Raw genomic sequence first — 21,307 nt, forward strand, 5'->3', positions numbered from 1 at the left:
ATACCATGGGTGCTGCCCTGGAAAAGACAAAAAGACCCCCCCAAAAAAAAGTAGAATTGTAAAAACAACACGCCTTTAGCCTTTCAGTAGCGCTCTTCAAGCGTGCCTCATGGAGACTTTTTATCTCCCACCAACAAAAGCTGGATTCTGGACCTCTGTAAGTCCTTGGCAAGACCGTGGATCACCAAACACTTTGAGTTTTGCTAATCTGAGAAAAACATTGTGTTACAGTTTTAATTTGTATTTCTTTTGATATGAAGGAAGTCGATAATCTTTTCGTAACTTTGAGCATTTGTATTTCTCTTTCTCTAATCTCTTTGTTATGTTCTTTGACCATTTTTCTTTTGAATCCTGCTTTTAAAAAAGTATAGGAACTTTTTCTTGAAGGGTGAAAAACCCACATCTTGTCTCACCAGTATTTTTTGTAAAGTTTACACTTCTTTAACAGGGCTCAGTGCTGTATAGCTTTTTATCTTATATTATCGACATCCTATTCAGCTTACCTCATAGCTCGTTACTTCGTAGATACTAGGAAGTATTTTACTGTCATGCCAAAAAAAAAAAATCATATTTAACTTAAATGCACCGACTGTGTGGCCTCACATGTATCTTGTATCATCGAAGCTGTGAAGTCCTGTGAGATAGGTATTATTACCCTCAAGATGGGAAGCGCGAGTCTCCTAGAGCAAGCCTGTTCCCCAGCTCCAGTAGCAGGCGATGTTGGAGGGGACATTTCAGGTGCTCTGACCAGGCCACCTCTCTCCTCCCTCGGGTCACCTCACACCACGTTCCTCTTCACCCCCGAAGTTTTAGGCACAACGGCTTTGTTTCTCAGATGCACCAAGCTGCTTCCTATCTTGACAGCTTTGTGCAGACTGCCCACTGTCCTTGTCCTCTCACTGTCATTATCACCACCTCCGAGACTTCCCCGTGGTGGCGGGGCCAGCCAGCCACTCTCCCATCAGCCGGCTGGATTCCCCGGATGCAGCCTTGAGCAGCAGCCCACACTCCTGCCTGCTCCTGCGTTCCGGTCTCCTCTCACCATGAGGGTACACGTGCCCATTCCCCCTGGGTCCCCAACAGTTAGGGCATTGCCTGGGTGTCCAGCAAGGTTTGATGAATGAATAGCTGACTGTCTCTAATGTGCTGGTGCAGAGGTGACACAGGCAGGGCAAGCCCGGCAGAGAAACACAAAGCCAGGTCTCTGTGCTCAGAACGCGTAACCCGGCCCCCGGTGTGTCTTGATGCAGGCAAAGGCATCTGGGAGTAGAATTAGACTGAGACGGCGAGGCTGGATTTAGCAGCCACTGAAGATGAGTATCAGTATATAAATGTGAACGTTCGCAGGTCCAAGCCAGGTCTTTAAAGTAAACATGAACTTATAATACGCTGTCTCAAAAAAAGCCCACACATCAGAGACTTAACTACGCAGTGAGTTGGAAACACTGCTGGGCCCACACTTTAAAGCCTTTCTTTTCTTTTTTTTTTTTTTTAAGAATCATTTTTTAAAATTATTACTCAAATGAATTGATCACATCTGTAGTTGTATAATGATCATAACAATCTGATTTCGCAGGATTTCCATCCCACAGCCCAAGCACATCCCCCTACCCCCCAAACTGTCTCCTCTGGAGACCATAAGTTTTTCAGTGTCTGTGAGACAGCATCTGTTCTGCAAAGAAGTTCCATCTGTCCTTTTTTCAGATTCCACATGTCAGTGAAAGCGTTTGATGTTGGTGTCTCATTGTAAGGCTGACTTCACTTCGCATGATAGTTTCTAGGTCCATCCATGTTGCTAAAAATGCTGGTATTTCGTTCTTTTTAATGGCTGAGTAATATTCCATTGTGTATGTACCACATCTTCTTGATCCACGCCTCTGTCGATGGACATTGAGGTTGTTTCCATGTCTTGGCTATTGTAAGTAGTGCTGCAATGTACATTGGAGTACATGTGTCTTTGCGAGTCGTGGTTTTCTCTGGATAGATGCCCAGGAGTGGGATTGCTGGATCAAATGGTAGTTCTATGTTTACTTTTCAGAGGCATCTCCATACTGCTTTCCACAGTGGTTGCACCAATTTACAATCCCACCAACAGTGTACTAGTGTTGCTTTTTCTCCACACCCCCTCCAGCCCTTACTGTTTATAGACTTTTGGATGATGGCCATTCTGGCTGGTGTAAGGTGGTACCTCATCATGGTTTTGATTTGCATTTCTCTAATAATGAGTGATGTTGAACATCTTTTCATGTGTTTCTTGGCCATCTGCATGTCTTCTTAGGAGAACTGTCTGTTTAGATCTTCTGCCCATTTTTGATGGGGTTGTTTGTTATGTAAAGCCTTTCTTGAGCTAGAAAAGTATGCCTCAGTGATGCTAGGAGAAGCCTTAAAGGAGTCCGTGATAAGAAGACAGAGAGAGAGAAGGAGAGAGAGAACGAAAGAGCAGAGGCCAGGACCTCAGGGCTGGACCTCGTCCCCTTGGGACCAGAGGCTGCCAGGTGCGTGGTGGCCTGTCCTCCTGGCTCCCGCCCCGTGGCTCCCCACCGAGGACGGACACACAGATGTGGAGTGAATGCGAGGCTGTGGGATCCAATCCGGAGGCGAGGGCCGGACTCCAGGTCTGGACGGAACAGACCTGGGTGCACCAGGGGCAGCCGGTGCGGGGCATGCGGGGCTCTGAAAAGCCTAACGCCCCCTGCATGTTTGCCCTCTGTCCACGGCCGGTCAGAGCCACTCAACGTGCGTTTTCAGAATCTTCACGTGAATCCAAAGACCAGTGTGAAATTGGTTGTCAGTCTCACCATATACTTCATTAACTAACATTTCAAGAAAAAATACAAATAAGAGCCATGTTTTTCTTAATGTGTGTGTTAATCTTACATAGTAAGTATTAGCTTCTATTTGGTTGTAGTTGTGGGGCTGAGAACAGCATGTATTTGGAGTAACACTTTCACCGTTCATTCACATTCCTTTTCCACTTAAGAGATTCTTTCGAAATGTGGCATTTATGTTTTTATTTTTAAAAATTTTTTTAGTTTTTGGCCACATCCATGGCATGTGGAAGTTCTTGGGATGGAACCCAAGCCACAGCTTTGAGATGCCATATCCTCAACCTGCTGAGCCACCAGAGAACTCCATATTTTTTTAAAATCAAAAACAATGTGTTTATTATAGACACATTATTTAAGATTAACTAGTACTTTCCAGTTGTCTCATAACTTTTCAGAATCACATCTTGGGTTCTTTAAGTCACATTCGTTTTAGAAATACCTGCAGTTTGTCTAAAGTGTTTTTGCTGCCAGCTGTGTGAACTTTGAGCAATAAATAGAATTGTTGTTACCCATTCTGCTTCGTTAGTTCTCAGAGAATTTTCACTGTGTATTTTTATAACTCTTCCCAGTGGGTTTAGCTGGCAGGATGATCACCAGGCTGAAGGGCTTTAAATAATTCCATTTCCAAGTGCGCTTCACGCCCAGCACATCACCACGTTCCTGCCGTCACAACTCCCTCTGAAAGCAGAGGTTTTGGGAGGCTTAAGTCTCTGTAGCAGGAGTTTGTCTCATCTTGGAGAATTTCCATGCTTACGGAACAGGCGAGTCCCCAGTGAAGCAGACATCCAGGTAATCAGAGCACCCGACCCCCCAGTCGCTCACCCCGTCCGTCTATACCTGTACCTCCACACCGCCCTTCTGTGCCGAAGAATTCGGAGAACTTCCAGGTGGAGGAAGGGTTCTCATGCTCCCCGGGGCTGCCGCGGAGGAAAGGGGCAGAAACAGAGAGGCTTGCCGGATGCGTCTGTGCTTCTTTTCCTGTGAAAAGGTGTCTACTTTTCCTCAAGGCCCATAGTTTTCTGCTAGACGCCCTGCCACTCCCCACTTAGTTTGCAGAAGTCCCGTCTGGAGACTTGCAGCGGGGGATTCTGAGCTGCCTGCCCGCAGGAGGGGAGCATGCACCTGTCCGATCAAGCCCCCAGGTGGATCCGCAGGCCAACGGGGTGCCAGGCTGAAAGCAGGTGAAGGAGGAAAGAGGGCAGCCACCATGACACACAGATGGCCAGCCCAGGATGTCCAGAGTCTGTCCCTGTCCATCATGGCCACAGGTCACAATTGCCTGTCACCTCCTCACAGAGAAACATCTGTACCGGCCTGGGCCCCCAGCAGCGGCACGTCCCTCACCCGGGCACGTGTGCGGGAGCAGCTGCGGCCGGACACTGCATGGGACAGGGGCCTGCGGGCCCCTCTGCCAGCTTGGTCTGCTCTGCGCTCATAAACCAAAGGAATGTCTAAGCCCGGGTTGGTGGAAAGAGGAAGCTGTTTTTGTTGGAATGGCTGGGACTTTTTTCACGTCCCCCAAGATTCCCATTTCAGAAGCCTTCAATTTTATGCATAGTTTTGAAACAATCCAATGTTGAGTTTTTAAATGTGGTTCTAAGACATAGAACCCCCGAGAAGTCTAGATTGGGTTCACACAGCAAATCCAAGCTGAGTGCCCTGAACTTACCCTGAACCCCCCCCCACCCCCCGCCACAGTTGCAGCATTTTCCACTCATAACATCACTGCATTGTAACTTGGGTCTCTGGCAGTGGTGCCATCTGTGATTAAAGCACTGACACAGTGACATCATGTCTATAAAATAATCACCAAAAATGCTAAACATTAATGACTAAGTCTCAGGATGGAATGTGAGCAATGCCAGTGATTCCCTTTGTATATACAGACCTTGTGAAATGGAGTAGCGCCGACTCCCACCTTCTCCTCCTGCCGCGTTTCTGCGCCTGCCCCGGCTCTGCCACGTCCCCACCCTTCCCTTCCCCCGGGGGTGTGGGAAGAAGCCCTGTGAGGCCTTAGAATCACCCAGCTTGTCCTCTGTTCTCCGATGGGAGCTCTCGTTCCTCTCCCACTGGAAGCACGGCGCTTCTGTACGTCGGGTCCTGCCGGGGCTCCCAGACTCGCCCAGCTCCCCAGCCCAGGGGGAGGCAGAGCCGTTTGAGAGCACCCGCCTCATCCACACGAACACAGAAAACACAGGCCTTGCCTCCTTGGCTGCTGGAAACCAGGAGGACAGGTCACAGAAGTCCTGGAGGGCTGGGGTTGGAATTCCCTCCAACACCTCCACTGTCCCAGACGTTTTAAAACCACAGCAGGCCTTTAAGCTTAAGCCGGAGTCAATTATAAAAAATACGCTCCATGTGGCGAAAATTCCAAAACATGCCAGGCACTCACCCAGCGGCTCCCCTAAGCTCGTTACTGCGCATGAACCGCCGAGGCGGCATTTTGGGAGAAATGCATGTGTACGTATCTGTTCAGTGAGTATGAAGAACAGACCTCCTGTGTAAAGCGTGAGCGTCGTCTTTTCTTTCTTCTTTAAGCCGTGGCCCAGCATTCATGCGCTGGCCCGTAGCTGTCTGAGTGTGACACGGAGCCCAAGTGCTGCGCTCATGTAATGACGCGCCTCAAGATCTGCCGTGGAGATCGCCCCAGTCCCTTGAGTTCATAAGAACTCACTTTTCTGCCTGGGTGTAAATTTCCAAAGGACGAGAACTCCTAGCGGAGGAGATGGGAAGTATGTGTTAGAGCGAATGAGTCGAGCCATGTGTGCTGCTCTTGCTGACGTGTCCCTTGAACCAAGTAAAGCTCTACCGTCAGTGTCACCCTTGCCATCTTCCCCTCGGGCGCCTTCTCCACGATGGCATCTAGCCGTCACACGTGGGCCACCGTGAGCACAGCTGACGCAGCGCCGAGGTTTCTCGGTGTCCAGGCGCGGTACCAACGCCCAGAGCAGCCCCACCGCGACTCCCTGGGGGTGATGCTTCTGAGCTCGGGGCTAGTTTGCATCCCAGACTCCTGCCCGCATCCTTGAGCCTGTGGTGATTTTCGTGGGGCTAGTAGATTTGGAGGCCCCAGATGAAGGCCTAAAAAGGACCCACACTGGCGGCCCATGTGCCTCCCCCGCCTCTGGTCAGCAGCAGACACTTTGTGCGAGCCCTGGGTGTGGCCTTTTCCCTGCTGCTTCTGCTTCTCAGATCCCGTGACCTCGGTCTGTGCTGCCGAGTGCTTGAGAGCGTGACCACACACGCTTTCTCGTCCGTGTCTTCAGAGGCGTGTAAAAATCCTCTCAAAGGCTGTTGTCTTTTTCTCATTGAAAATATCAAGTCTGTTTTCTGTATCAACAGGCATTTTCTTTTATCTTGCTGATATTGTTGTACATTCCAACCTTATGGCTTAAGTATTTTATTTGTCTCAAAATTGTTTTGTTTTGTTTTGTTTTTTAACATGCCTGACTATTTGAAACACCCTCACTCGTGTAGGAAAAGAATTGTTAGTGACCTTTCTTTCAACTGAGGAGGAGAACAAACATACAAATAGCACTTTCCCCGGACACTTGGCAGCGGCTAGGCGTACTTACCTCCTCCGGGTTAAGCATAACCTGAAATGGCAAGGGAAGCCTGAAAATGCACTTTCCAAGTACCCATCCACGTGCATTCACAAGGGGACTCTTGCCAAGGCCACCAGTTTGAGGAGAAAAAAGTGATTTCAGTCTTGGGAGCTTACAACAGTAGTATATTCATTTTCTGTCTATTTTTTATTGAAGTGTAGTTGGTTTCAGGTGTACAGCAAAGGGACTCAGTTGTGCATACACATATGCGTACATACCTGCATACACTTTTTCAGATTCTTTTCCATTACAGGCTAAGATATTGAGTGTTCATTTTGTATCTTGCATGAAGGTGACTCAGAGATAAAAGCATTCGAGGACTGTGGACAGAAGATCAGGTGATCTGTATCTGTGATTTGGGTTCATGGACTCCTGGCCAAATCACAGGCAGAAGACATGCGTCTTTGTTGTCGCTGGGCTCCAAATCCTGCCCTCCTGCCTTGCCCTGTTTCTGGCCCCCCCACCCAGACTCCTGCTCGTGAGTTTGCTCCTCACACCTCCACAGCTCCAGTGAACGGTGGAGGTTGGCAGGCGTTTCTGGTGAAGGCCCGGCCAGAGTGCGCTGCTCTGCAGGCCCCCCCCTGCTCCATCTCTGACCCCAGGATTTTCTGCAGAGACGACGCCTCCCTAGACGCACGGCCTGCTGTGAGTCTGCTTCTGGCTTCACCTGCTTCCTGCAAACTGAAGTCCTGGTTGGATGAAGTAGGAGAACTTTGGTTCTCTGCAGGCCTCACTCGCACCGCCACCCCAGCTTCACAACCCTCAGCAAAGGGCAACCTTCGTGCCCCTTATATTCCAGAACCAGGGGCTGACCGCCTCCATCCCTCACCCAGATCTCCTGGCTTCCAGCCACAGGCTTGGTGCCATCCATTTTTTTTTTTTTTTTTTTTTTGGATGATCGGGCGTATCCCTTAATTCTGGAATCAACTTGATCATTCTTTATTTCCAGCCAGTAGTGTTAAGCTTGTGTGCTTACTAGGTGTCTTTCCAGCTACGCTGCACTAATCACATTTACAGCAGGACCCTGGGTCCTGTTTCCTGCTCAGGTCGTGCTTTTCTGTGCTCAGTGGCCCGGACCTGGCTTCGGACCGGTACCCTCGCTCCCCACGGATGCCAGGCCCTGGCGGGACGTTCTTCATGAAGTTGCTGCTGGGGGGTTCACCCTGTCACAGAGGTTCTGTAAATGCAGATGGAATAACAACAGCACGTTTCAGATGAAGGGTTAACTAGGAGGTGTTTATGAAGATTTTGCCACAGAATGTCATTACCTCAGTACTGGCTTGTAACCACCATGTGTGTCGGAAAAGCAGTTTTATCCCCCATGAGCTGCTTCATCAGGAGACCCTGGACTCGCCACGTTGGGCTGGAGTGTCCGTGCAGGGGAAGAGGAGGCTGGACCACGCGGACTCCTGGACCTCGCCGAGCCAGGACCCCCCTGGGAAAATGCACCACGATGTTGAGTGTGATGGACGTGAGGCTCCTGCCACACCTGCTTGTAAGGACCGGAAGGTGGAGAATAAGGCCCGGAGCGGGGGGACTTTCTGCATCCCTTGCTAACTCACCAGTCTGCACCCTGAGTCGGCGTAAGTGTGGCACGTGTCCTTGCTTCTCTGCTCTGCTCAATCTCCGTGACCTAAACTGCTGTGTCCGGCTGATGTGCTGGCGTTCAGTGTTACTGCTTTAGCTTGCCCTTCGATTGCACACAGAACTTTCCATAGTCGTCTTCTGGCTCTGGGTCCCTCTCACCATCCGTATCATCCAAGTGTGGATCACCAGCCGCAGTAAGTCTCTTGTTTTCTTCATAATCTGGAAAAAAAGTCTTCTCTTTCAAGTCATTCCTCATGTTTCTCTTGGCAGATCAGCTGCAGTGAAAGGAACGCTGTCAGACGTACACAGTGGTGGCTCATTCGTGAGATAATCGGGGTCATCTTCGGGTGTCGTTTCCCTGTCTGTTGAGGTTGCATGGAGTCCACCCTTGTTTGGCCGGAGTCCTGCAGGCTTCACAAGTTAACCTCAGAGCGTGGACCACGCGGGGTGTGCTGGGCATGCCTGCATTTTCCCTTTTTCATCTCCCTGTGTCTAAAGCTGGCTCCGGCATCTCTGGAGTGACCCACCTGGTGAAGGACCTTGCTGCTCACATCTTTGTGTGTCCCCGCAGAGCCCAGCATGGGGTGACAGTCGCTCACACAGCTTTTGCTGAGGAAGTTGATCTGCCCTAAGTGGTCCCTGACCCCCAGCATCCCTTTGTTGGCTCGCACACCTGCGTCTAAGCAGGACCTCGTGTCTCCTGATTACCCCCCATAATTTTCTCCACAATAGGAACTGTCAAGGTCAATCATGTGTCGCTTAGGTGTTTTAATCTTTGCACCGAAATGTTATTTTTTCTTGCCATCCTGGAAGAATTTCACAAGAGTTTCAGAGACTGAACGATTGCAGAATTTCTGCATTTCTGCCAAATTGTATTGAACGATAACAACAGAATAAATAGCATTAGCCCGAGAGTCATGCAGGAGCAGGTTCAGGCGAGAACAAAGCCTGGCATGTGTGAATTAGCTGACGGATGTGGATCTCCCACCCCCACCAGCAGTGATAACCCAGAGAAAGGCGCTGGCAAGGCTGCCGCAAGTTTCTTTGTTTGCGGGCTTTGATGATAGCGTTGGCTGTGATGTGATCTCTGTTACACAGTGAGATCTAAAACATGGCTTGTTTTCAGAAGCCAATGCCCATGACTGATGGAGATTTATTTCAGTGGCACCCAGTGATCTGAGCATCCCATGTCATTTCATGCTTCCTCATTTTTCCTCGAACAACTTGCCATGTAAAGATGACGTAACCTCATTAGATTACCCCAGGTTTGTGAGGGGTGTCTTGGAAGGCTGGGGGGAGAACAGTTGTGTCTCTAGGAAAAGAAACTGTGTTTCAGTTCCTGATTTAGCTCTTGCTGTATGTGACGGCCACAGCACTTCCTTTCATGGAGGTGTTTTAATGAAAAGCCTCCTGGGAATATCACAGGTGATGGCTTTTCACTTCATTAGATCACACCTAGGTATACTATTGAGTTTGCGTCACTGCACTGAGGGGATACAAGTGAAGGGGGATGGGGAGAAAAAGCAGTTGTTCAGGAGTACAAGGCACCATCACCCAGGAGGAGGTGGCGGGGGAGTGGGGAGCAGGGCTGGAGGCACGCAGAGGGGTCGACCTGTGTGTCCTGGGTCTCCAAAAAAAAAGATGGGAAGCCCTGTTCCAGGGATTGAAAATTTACCAATAGTGCAGGGAACTGTGTCCAGTCTTCTGGGATAGAACATGATGGGAGATGATATGAGAAAAAAGGTGTATGTATATATATGACTGAGTCACCTGGCTGTACGGAAGAAATCGGCACACCATTGTAAATCAACTATACTTTAACAAAAAAAAAAATGTTTAAAAGCAAAGAAAACTGGCCAGGTGTTTTTTAAAAACCACTTTGATTTGAATGCTTTTACATGGAGCAATGCTCTGCAGCCCCACACCTGCTGGTTTTCCATACCCTCGCGCCTAAGCTGAGGCTCCTGGGTTTTGAAACTCACGTGTCCCACGGTCAGTCTTCCTGTAGGCACCATCCTTCCAGAAGATCGGTTCTTCTTCGTTTTAATTCGTAGAGCATGCTGATCTCCCTTCCTACGAGGAATTGAGAATTGGACTTTTATTTCATCAGAAAGTGAAAAGAAAAATCCACTGGATTCTTTCAGAGATGTTCTAATTTGAGCATGAATTGTGTCCCAAGCATTGTCTTTATTACAACCCATCTTCCTAAGAAAGCTCTTCAGTGCTGTCTGTCCACTCACCCCCTAATTATCCCACAACCTGATGGTTGTTGGCTTCTTTTTTATAACCCCATCCGCACAGTTCCATACAGTAATGATCTTGATCTTAGGCAGTTTAGTGAGGTGTTTTTCAGTCTCCCTCTTATTTCACCTCTCAGCAATGGGACCCTTGACCAGTTGCCAAATTTCCAGAAATGTTTGTCCTGTGTCTTCTGTGACAGTCACCTGCTGATCTTCCACTTCTCTGATGACACCTCCTTTTTTTTTTTTTTTTTTTAAATGTTGTCATTCTCTTCTTCTGGTCCTTAAATATTACAATTCCTCATGGCTAAGTCCTAGGCATTCTTTACTTCTTTATACATACATTTTGGGGCCTTATATACCCAGACTGACTCACCAACTTTTGATATCCAGTCCCGACCAGACTCACATGAGCTCCAGACACACATCCTCACTGTGTCCTCAGGGTTTCTTCTTGGATATCCTGAGGGCATCACGAGCTCAACGTGTCAGAGGAAATAAAATCCAGCCCCATTTACGCAGACAGGAACGTTCTGCTGTTCTCAGTCAATTCGCTTGTGCCTTCGAATCCAAAACGAGTTTTTTAGAGACAGCGTATCATTTGATATTTTAAAAACATTTATTGTGACTACATCTGCTTTTAATTGGAGAGGTTAATCCATTTATATTTAATGCAATCAACAATAAGGAGCTATTTACTTCTGTCACTTTGCTCCTTGTTTTCGGTATATCTTTTATCTCTTCTGTTCCTCAGTTCCTCCATTACTGGCATCTTTATATTTTCTTGTGTGTCCTTTTGTTGCCCTTCTCATTTCTTTTACTACACGTCTCTAGTTATTTTCCTAATAACAACATTGTATACTAATATTGTTCAAATTAGTGTCAACTTAAATAGTAACCTGAAACTTGCCATTATATACTCTGTTACCATCCTTGCTGTTATTGTCACAAATTAATGTCATCTTTACTCATTGTGTGCCCATCAATGTAGATTTATAATTATTGGTTTATGCCGTTGTCTTTTAAACATACAGAGAAAAAGAGAAGTGATAAATCGAAATGCATTAATACTGAATTTTATATTTACCTTCGTAGTTGTCCTTGCAGGAACGCTTTGCATCTTCAGGTGGATAGAGCTTCTGTCCGATGTCCTTTCATTTCCATCAGAAGCACTTCCTTTCACATTTTTGTAGGGCAGATCTACTAAAAGTAAAGGCTGTTTTTGTTTATCTGTGGGTGTATTAATTTCTCCTTCATTTTTGAAGGATAGTTGTGGGAACAGATTGTCGGTGGACAGTTTTTTATTTCAGGACTTTGACTGTCGAATTCCACTGCCCTCTGTCCTCTATGGTTTCTGATGAGAAATCAGCTGTTACTCTTATTGAGGATCCTGTGTTCTTGATAAATCAATTCTCTTTTGCTGATTTCAGGAGTCTCTTTGTTTTTGGAAATCTGTTATTTGATTATAATGTGCCTTTATCTCTTTTACTTATGCTGTATTGAGTTTCGTTGAGCTTCTTGGATGTGTAAATTAATGATTATCATGAAATTTTGGTGAGATATTATTCTCATGGTTTCTTTAGTTCTTTGTACATGGTGCCCTTCAGCTCTTTGAGGATATTCTAAATAATCGATTTAAAATCTGTATAATTCCTCGTGGACCATTTCTATTGATTTTTTAAAAATCTTATGTATGAGTACATTTTCTTGCTTATTTGCATGCCTTATAATTTTTTGCTGAAAACTCGACCTTTGAATTTTATAATGTATCAGCTTTGAAAATTAGATTCTCTCTTTTTTCTAACAAGCTTTTTGGCTAGTGTATTATTTTACCCAACTGTTATCGTTTTCCCACATGACACAAAGTAATACATTTTTCCTTTAAATGTTTAAATGCCCCCAGGGTAGTCACCTCAGCACCTGGAGAGGACCAAGTTAGATAAAATAAAGACAGTCACTTTGAGTTGGTCCCTCAGGGAGCCACCAAATAGGTTGAAACAAACAACCACAATTCTCTGAAAATAAGGTCTGTCCTGCCTCCTTTCTTAATAAGTAACTGCACTGGGCTTGTGGGCTGTTTTCAAGGCTGCTGCTAAGCTGAAGAGTGGGGAATTGCACCAGAGTAGTCTCAAAGACCACAAAGCTTTCTTTTAAGATTCAGCCAGGACTTCATGATTAAGTTATTCCTTGGTTGTTGTAAATTTTTGATTAATTTCCACAGTTCTGAAAAATGTAATCCCAACAGTTTTGTCAGTTTATCTGTTGCTTTGTGGGGACAGACTTGAAATTCACCACTTTGCCTTTTTCAAGTTGATGTCACTCAAAAGTTTATTTCTGGACTTTTAGTTCTACTCGTTTGATCTTATGTCTGTCCTTATGCCAGTTCAGACTGCTGTCTGGATAATTTTGGCCTTTGTTAGAAGTTTTGATACTGATATCTGTGAGTTCTACAACTTTATTCTTCTTTTTCAAGCATCTTTTGTTAGTCCCTTAAATTTCCACATGAATTTTAGTATTAGCTTTTCAACTTTTGCGGAAAAGACAGCTAGGATTTTTGACAGGGATTGTATCGACTCTTCAGATGAGTTTAGAGAGTATTGCCATCTTAACAATACTAAAATTTCTGATCCATGAATATGGGATATCTTTCTATTTATTTAGATCTTCTTTAAATTTCTTTCAGCAGTGCTTTGAAGTTTGCAGAGTATACATTCTCCAATTCTTTTGCTAAATTTATTCTTCTTTTATTCCTTCTCATGCTGTTGTGAGCTGCTCTTGTTCATTTTTAGGGAGATTGTTTATTGCTAAGTTGTTTAAATGCATTTACTTTTGTGTAAGGGAAGTTTTTAAAAATACAAATATGAGCATGATATTTCTCTGTTTAAAATCTTTAAATGACTTCCAATTTCTGTTATAATGATAAAAAATCCTTAATATAGTGTAGAAAAGCCTTCCTGTTGTGGCTTCTGCTCACGTCCCTCACCTCATCGGCATCTGCTCTTTCTCTCTCTCTCTGAGACACTGGCGTGTCTTTAGTTCTCATAATCCAACGTGATCCTTTCCAACATAAGGTCTTTGCACCTGTTAGTTCCTCTACCTGATACTTTCTCTCCATCTCCTGCCACAAAACAAAACAATAAAAAAAATCTATCTAGTTAATGCTTATTACAGCCTCAGATCTTGGCTCAGATAACTCCTCTCCAGGAACGCCCCTGGTAGACACCAGTCTAGGGCAGATTCCTTTGCCGTCTGCCCATTTACTGCCTATTCTTTTCCTTTTCTTTAGAGTCATTTATGATGCTTTTCACTGGTACGTTTATTAAAGTCATGATTCGATTGGGAAGGTATCCACGATACAGTGGACGCTAAGCTTTTTAAGAGCAAGTTTTGCCTGGTATTTGCTGCCCGTTGTTCCCCCCCGCCCCGTCTAGTGCAGTTGAACCTGTGTTTACAGAAGAAATGAATGAGAAAAATGACCTCTCAAAAAGTTTTATCTGTTGTCTCAGTCAGTTGTTTTAGGCAGATAATGTCTTCTGCAGAGGTAGGGAAATGAGATGTAGAAAGCTTAGATGGCTTGTCCAGATGAAAACGACGACTCGTGATAGAGTCATGACTCAAAAGGAGACCTGTCTCCCTCCAGATCTGCACTTTCAGCCAAACCACTGCCCTGCTTGGTCCACTTCCAGGTGAACCTGCACCGCGTTCAAGGAACGCTTTTCGTGCAAGGAGCGAGGACTGCAGCAAAGACAGAGGAGCTCGTGACCCGATGCACTGTGAGAGGCACCACAGCTCTCGGGAGGGCAGGATGCAGAGTGGAGGGCGGCATTGACGGTGTCCCGACGTCTTTAATGAGGGACAGGGAGGGGCCAGAGGGAGTGAATGACACTAATGAGGAGGGACGAGGACGCTGGAGTCGAACGGTGCAGAACCTCAAGTGGAGCACATGGAGGAAGACAGCTGAGGACCTCCTAGAAAGGCAGCAGAGCACACTGCCGACCTCTTCCCCGAGGACTGGGGTGTGAGAGAGCAGACTGCTGGGAGGGAGCAGGGAAAATGCCTTCCTCAGGGGAGGGCTGATTTCAACGACGTCAGAGAGATGCAGGGCAGCTTGGAAGAGTGTGCAGGTTGCTAGTTTTTTGGTTTTGTTTTGTTTTTTGTTTTTTGTTTTTTTTTTGTCTTTTTGTCTTTTCTAGGGCCACAGCCGTGGCATATGGAGGTTCCCAGGCTAGGGGTCTAATCAGAGCTGTAGCCTCCAGCCTACGCCAGAGCCACAGCAACACGGGATCTGAGCCGTGTCTGTGACCCACACCACAGCTCACGGCAATGCTGGATCCTTAACCCACTGAGCAAGGCCAGGGATTGAACCCCCAACCTCACGGTTCCTAGTTGGATTCGTTTCCACTGTGCCACGATGGGAACTTCCAGCCTGTTAGTTCTTGAATGGCTGTTCCTCCAGAGGCTTTAGACACGCGGGGAAGTGGGTGAGGACTGGAGGCCTGGTGGTGCCAGGATGAAGACACAGTGCGAACTGACTGGTGACGAGAAGTCAGAGCCTAATGGGTTTGGTCCCGATGGTCTGGGTGAGGTTGCTGGACACCGTCGTGTCCACTCCACTCGGCTCATTTGCCTTGGGGGGGAGGGGGTGGGCATCCTTGTACCTGCGGGTGAGCTCACTGGTCCTGGGGTGGAGCAGTCCTAGTATGCAGTGTACTCAGGTGTGATCTGACGACGTGCATCACCTCACAGCTTGGGTGGTGGGGAGGCAGCGTGGGAAGTGCCCGCGGGGCGAGGAGCTGCGACGACTGGAGCGATGGCCACCTGCACACGTTCAGAATGTCCTTAGATCTCAAGTGTGACTGGCTAGTGCACGAATTTCAAAAACTCTCTCTCTCCTGTTGTTACAATGCCCTTGCTCTCGGGAGACATGAGGATGGAGACACTGCTACAAACTCATTTGTGCAAAGGCCAGTGTGGAGACGGGGGGACGCAGACAGGAGAGTGACCTCCCCAAGACAGAGGCCAGTCTTCAGTGTGCTGGTCCAGCCAGGAGCCAGGCCCGGGAAGCGGGGATTGGGAAGGCAGGGCGGCAGGGAGCTGAGGGATGGTGAGGCTGGAGGAGAGGGAGTCGGGGAGCAGGGGCTCAGGACCTGGGGAGCGTGACTCGCGTTTTGTGGCGAGCGCTGGCAGCTGCTACCAGGCCGTCTCCCATCCGTGCGTCGTGATGAGCGTGGCGGACGGTGCGTTTTCCTCACTCCATCCACATTTCAGAAGGCGACGGGGAATCTTAATGCAGCCACTTCCGTGGCCGCCTCCGTCCCTCACGTAGCAATGGGATTGTTTAGCTCCGTCCCCAGCGTGACAACTTTCTTTCTTTTTTTTTTTTTTTCACTTTTTTTATTACTCAAATGAATTGATCACATCTGTAGTTGTATAATGATCATATCAATCCGATTTCACAGGATTTCCATCCCACAGCCCAGGCACATCCCCCCTCCCCCCAAACTGTCTCCTCTGAGACCGTGAGTTTTCCAATGTCTGTGAGTCAGCATCTGTTCTGCAAAGAAGTTCCGTCTGTCCTTTTTTCAGATTCCACCTGTCAGTGAAAGCATTGGATGTTGGTGTCTCATTGTACGGCTGACCTCACTTAGCATGACTGTTTCTAGGTCCATCCATGTTGCCAAAAATGCTGGTATTTCGTTCTTTTTAATGGCTGAGTCATATTCCATTGTGTGTATGGACCACATCTTCTGGATCCACTCCTCTGCTGATGGACATTGAGGTGGTTTCCATGTCTTGGCTATTGTAAATAGTGCTGCAGTGACCATCGGAGTACATGTGTCTTTGCGAGTCGTGGTTTTCTCTGGATAGATAGATGCCCAGGAGGGGGATTGCTGGATCCAATGGTAGTTCTATATTTAGTTTTCTGAGGCATCTCCATACTGCTTTCCACAGTGGTTGCACCAATGTACAATCCCACTAACAGTGTACTAGGGTTCCTTTTTCCCCACACCCCCCTCCAGCACTTACTGTTGGTAGACTTTTGGATGATGGCCATTCTGGCTGGTGGAAGGTGGTACCTCATTGTGGTTTTGATGTGCATCTCTCTAATCATGAGTGATGCTGAACATCTTTTCATGTGTTTCTTGGCCATCTGCATGTCTTCTTAGGAGAACTGTCTGTTTAGATCTTCTGCCCATTTTTTGATAGGCTTGTTTGTTTTTTTGGTATGGAGCTGCAGAAGGTGTTTATAAATTTTGGAGATTAATCCCTTGTCAGTCGATTCACTTGCAAAGATTTTCTCCCATTCTGTAGGTTGTCTTTTTGTGTTGTTTAGGGTTTCCTTTGCTGTGCAGAAACTTTGAAGTTTGATTAGGCCCCATTTGTTTATTTTTCTTTTTATTGTCAATACTCTGATAGGTGGGTCTGAGAAGATGTTGCTGTCGTTTATGTCATAGAGTGTTTGGCCTATGTTTTCCTCTAGGAGTTTGATAGTGTCTGGTCTTATATCTAGGTCTTTCATCCATTTGGAGTTGATTTTTGTGTATGGTGTTAGGGAGTGTTCTAATTTCATTCTTTTCCATGTGGCTGTCCAGTTTTCCCAGCACCACTTATTGAACAAGCTGTCCTTTCTCCATTGTATAGTCTTGCCTCCTTTGTCATAGGTTAGTTGGCTATAGGTGCTTGGGTTTAATTCTGGGCTTTCTATCCTGTTCCACTGATCTATATTTCTGTCTTCCAACATGACAACTTTCAATTCATCCCACTTTCAAATTAAAAAACCTGCCACGTGGAAAATTCTTCTTATAGGCACGGATCCTGTTTCCTGTCAGAAGACTAAAGGCAATCACGTGCTGTTTGGGAAACACATCATGCCTGCCAGTTAACTTTATGACACTTGAATGATAAAATTCAGAAGCGATTTTATTTGGTCGTTGTGTGAGTTGTGTGTAGCTGGTAATTTCTGCCTGTACTCTCTCAAAGAATAAGGTAAGATAATAATAGTCTTAAGGCATCGGAAAAAAATACAGCTCACTTTGATTTATCCCTTGTGGCCCATAATACACACCACATAGGGTCGCAGAGTGGAAAAATCTCCGTTTCCCAATCCCACGATCCTTTGAAGGTACATTCTCCTGTCACTAGGTAACCTTGAAGAACGCCTACCCCAGGAGGCTTATGAGCAGCAGAATGGGTTCTAGAATAGTTTAAAATTGAGATCATGTCTACAAGCCGAGAGCATCACACACTGCTGTCAGGGATTTTGTGGTGAAAGCAAAGAAAAAATGTTGCAGGGCCCTTTTCTGATCATGGCAGCCAGCAATAAATCCCCGGGTCTCTCTCCAGCTTGTTCATTTTCCCCAGTGGATCGCACATTAACCCTGCCAAAGCGTGTGCCACTGAAGCCCCAGTTCTGGGCGCAAGGCCGCCTCACTGCAGATCTTGATGAGCGTTCCACCCCCTGGCAAAGACGCCTGTGGAGAGGCGTGTGCCTCTTCAGTGGAACAGCACGGCCTCGTGAGCCTGTGTGGGTAGGACTGCAGTGGCGTTTGACGCCTGAAGCCTTGAGTTTCACCTCCTACCTGCAGCTTTCGACGCACACAGAGCCTAATGTCTTTGAGCTGTGAAGAAAGCGATCCTGGAAGACGGTGCCAGCTTGGCCAATATAATAAAATAATTTTTGCTGATATAATAAAAAAGACAAGACTGGACATTTAACATTTACGACATCATCAGAAATCATGCATAGTGGTGAAATGTTTTTCCGTCTAAAAAGTGGCAGAGCCAAAGGGTCCTTTCCAATTAACACAGTAATTATAACAGCTTAATTTATTTTGTATGCATTCGGCCATGCCACCTGGCAAATTAGGAGGGAAAGTAAAGAGTATCCATGCAAACCATTTGAAAAGGCGAAAAGTAATGCGTTTTTTGTTCCTTTTCCACCGCGATTTTATTAGCGGTTTCCATTATCTCTGGTTGACTCGTTCAGAATCAGACTGCAAGCCCGATGGTCTCAACTTTCTGACCCTTAGTCCCGCTGCAGTGTCCCAAGACTTCTTGACGCTGCACTAGAATGTGGATACCAGATGCTGGCATTGACCTGAAAACTTAACTTGATTGATCCTTGAAAACAGTCATGGTGGGAGTTCCCACGGTGGCGTGGCAGGTTAAGGATTTGGTGTTGCTGCCACTGTGGTGGGGGTTGCAGCCGTGTTTAGGATCGGATCCCTGGCCCGGGAACTTCTGTACGCCTCGGGTGCGACCATCAAAGATAAATAGTCCTGGTATGTCTGAGCACAGTGATAAATGGGCCTCCGTCTTTCCTCTGCATTCGATGCTGAGCCCCAAGGTGAGGTTCACCTGAACCTGGCCCGTTTCTCCTCTTCCTCCGTTCAGCTCTAAGTGACCTGACACTCACATGGATCAAAGGTCCCCGGCGACCGGTCGTGCTGCTGCAGCCTTGTCTCTCTCACATACGCACACACTCTCACACACTGCTCTTTCTCTCTGGGGCTCTCTGACCCCACATGTCCCACTGCTTTTCCTCCTCCTGCCCTTTGAACCTTCCCGGCTGTCCCCATGCTTCCCATTTTCGTCTTTCACCCGTGCCCTCTGAAAGCCCACGTCCATGATAAATCCCTTTCCTCTGCCACCGTCGTTTCAGGGCATTTTTCCTTCAGCTCTGAAAGAAGGGCTGGCTCTGCCCTGGAACGCTTCCTTTTGTGCCATCCCCGAAGGGAGCCCAGGGTTGGTGTTGCTGCAACTCAGTCATTTCCAAAGAATGGTTCTTTGGGTCTGTGTCAGCACATCTGTTCTCTTCCCCCCCTGGGCCTCGGCGGCGGCACTGCTGCTGTCCTCGTGGGACCCCAGAGCTCCCCACTCCTGCTGTGCAGCCGGTAGCAGGCACCTGGCTCCCCAGGCTCCTCCCTCTGACTCGAGTCCCCGCACGACGGAGACCTGCCTTCTTGTCTGAGACTCTCTCTCTCTTGCGTTCTCGCTGCTTCATTGGGTCCCCTGAGAACCATCGCCCGGGGGCCTGAGGCCTCTGCTCCAGCCCCGCAACGGCTGCACCTGCTCCGACCTTGTTGTCCCCTTTCTCTCAGGACCAGCACCTACCCTGTTGGGGCCTCGTTCTCGTGGTTCTTCTGAGATCCTGTCTGTCAGGGAGGCTCTCTTCCAGGGTCGGTTTGTCTTTCCTCTTCATGGGGGCGTGTCTTTCTCTGCCCCACTCTCAGTGAGCGACACCACGTTTCACAGCCACTCAAGTTGGAAACGGGGAGCCGTCCTGCATGTTTCCGTCTTTGGTGGCCGTGTATACCTCGTGCTCACTGCAGTGATGACAGTTACGGGGGCACTGCTGTCTGCGGGCACTAAGTGCTTTGCGCACGTGCTTTCAGCCGTGCCAAGAACTTGATGTCACTCTTGCCACTTAGCAGGGGAGACACCAGGCACAGCCACGCGGGCGGCCGCCCCGAGCGCCCCCTGCTGGCAAGGGGTGAGTCAGCCATCGCTAAAGCAGCCAGCGCTCGACCATGTCCTGAACCTCTCGTGGCTTCTCTTCAGGGTGGTGTTGTCTTATTTCCGGCCCTCGACAGCGCCTGTGTCAGCAGCAGAAGTCCCCAGAAGAGCCTTGCCGGCTCCTGGCTTGGACCGCTTGGTGTCGTCATGACAGACAGGTTGGGCTGCCGTGAAGAGTAATTAAACCCCACTGTTGGGACCGTGAGTGCCTGGAGTAGAAACGATGATGTGTGTGTTTGGATCAAACACACACACACACGTTACATCTTTTCTTTTTCATTTATGTTGATGATTTGTAATTTTTTTTTTTTTTGGTCGTTTTATAGGACTGCACCCATGGCATGTAGAGGTTCCCAGACTAGGGGTGAATCGAGGCGGTAACTGCGGACCTAAGCCACAGCCGCGGCAGCGCCAGATCCTCAGCTCACTGAGGGAGGCCAGAGATCAAACCGGTGTCCTCGTGGATACCGTCAGATTCGTTTCCACTGGGCCACGGCGGGAACTCCTGTAAACGTTTCAGTCAGGCTGAAGGAAGCTTCTCGCAGGCGTGCAGTGAAGTGGATGATCGTGGATTGCTGCGTTCAGACCTGACTCCAGCACTTGCTAGCTGCTGGATTTGGGGCGTGCTTCCTCCCCTCTCTGTGCACGAGTTCCCCGCCTTTAACCTGAGGATCGTGGTCACACCCCACGTACAGTTGCACAATTATGTATTTACTCCTAACCGCCACCTCTGTCACAGGGTGGTAGTTAGGAATAAGCTAGGTTGTGTAACACATGTAAAGTGCTCTAAAGGGCACCTGGCAGAGAGGACGTTGCTGCCTCGGTGTTGGCCGTTATCATCACATGTGGAAGCTGTGCGGGCTGGGTGAAGGCCAGGCTTAGAATTCAGAATTGTCTTGATGATACTTTGCATCAGAAGACAGTAGTCGTCTGCTTGCTGGAATTCATTGTCGTAAATACCTGTGATGAGCTGCATGAGCTCGCCTGCTGGTGTGGATCCTGCTCTTGGAGGGACAGCCTCGTGTTGACGCCTGTCTTCTGGCATCTGAGGTTGCCCTCCCCAGTTTGGAAGCGAGCACGAGAGCCATTGCCAAAGTAATTCCACATCGACGTGGGTCCTCTTCCCAACGAGGGTAGAGTTTCTTTTAGGGAAGCGGGGGGTTCTGATCCACATGACATTGTTTTGAAGACACTGCGTTAACGTCCCAGCAAGCCAGGACATCAGTCTTGCTGCCCCACCATCCTCAGGGAAACATCTGGTGGACCATTTGCCATGAACCAGAATAAAAGCAGGCCTGGGGGCCCTGGGCTTGTGGGGGAGCTTCATCTGGAAGGTTGATGGAGGCAGCCTACGGCCTGGGGAACGGCTGCTTTCTCCAGGCATTGGAAGGGTGTGGAAGGGACACACAGGTGGTTTGGACAGCTGGACACAAAGGTGATCCATCTTGTCCTCCAGACCGTCCTTCTCCCTGAAGTACTGATCACTCAAAACCCACCCTTGACCTTCACCTTCATGAGCCTGGAGAGACCT

The 21,307-nt window shown here is 47.9% G+C and overlaps 1 long non-coding RNA gene across 9 annotated transcripts in view; it reads left to right on the top strand.

The window, feature by feature from the left end:
• The window catches only part of LOC102157477 (uncharacterized), a 94,172-nt gene that overhangs the window by 18,895 nt on the left and 53,970 nt on the right, over positions 1-21,307 (top strand). Inside the window, exons 3-4 of one of the 9 annotated variants that reach the window (XR_014818954.1) lie at positions 6,726-8,214; positions 8,266-9,285. The exons of 6 other annotated variants lie outside the window; for them this stretch is intronic. This is a non-coding gene — a long non-coding RNA (uncharacterized LOC102157477). The remainder of the gene's footprint in view (positions 1-6,725; positions 8,215-8,265; positions 9,286-21,307) is intronic. 2 more of the 9 variants (XR_014818960.1, XR_014818955.1) reach the window with 2 other exon arrangements.

The sequence above is a fragment of the Sus scrofa genome, chromosome 11 (genome assembly GCF_054392235.1).
Source record: "Sus scrofa isolate SSC_HxYL_T2T_F1_AM1 chromosome 11, Sscrofa_HxYL_maternal_Yorkshire_Landrace_v2.0, whole genome shotgun sequence".
Taxonomy (NCBI): Eukaryota; Metazoa; Chordata; class Mammalia; order Artiodactyla; family Suidae; genus Sus; species Sus scrofa.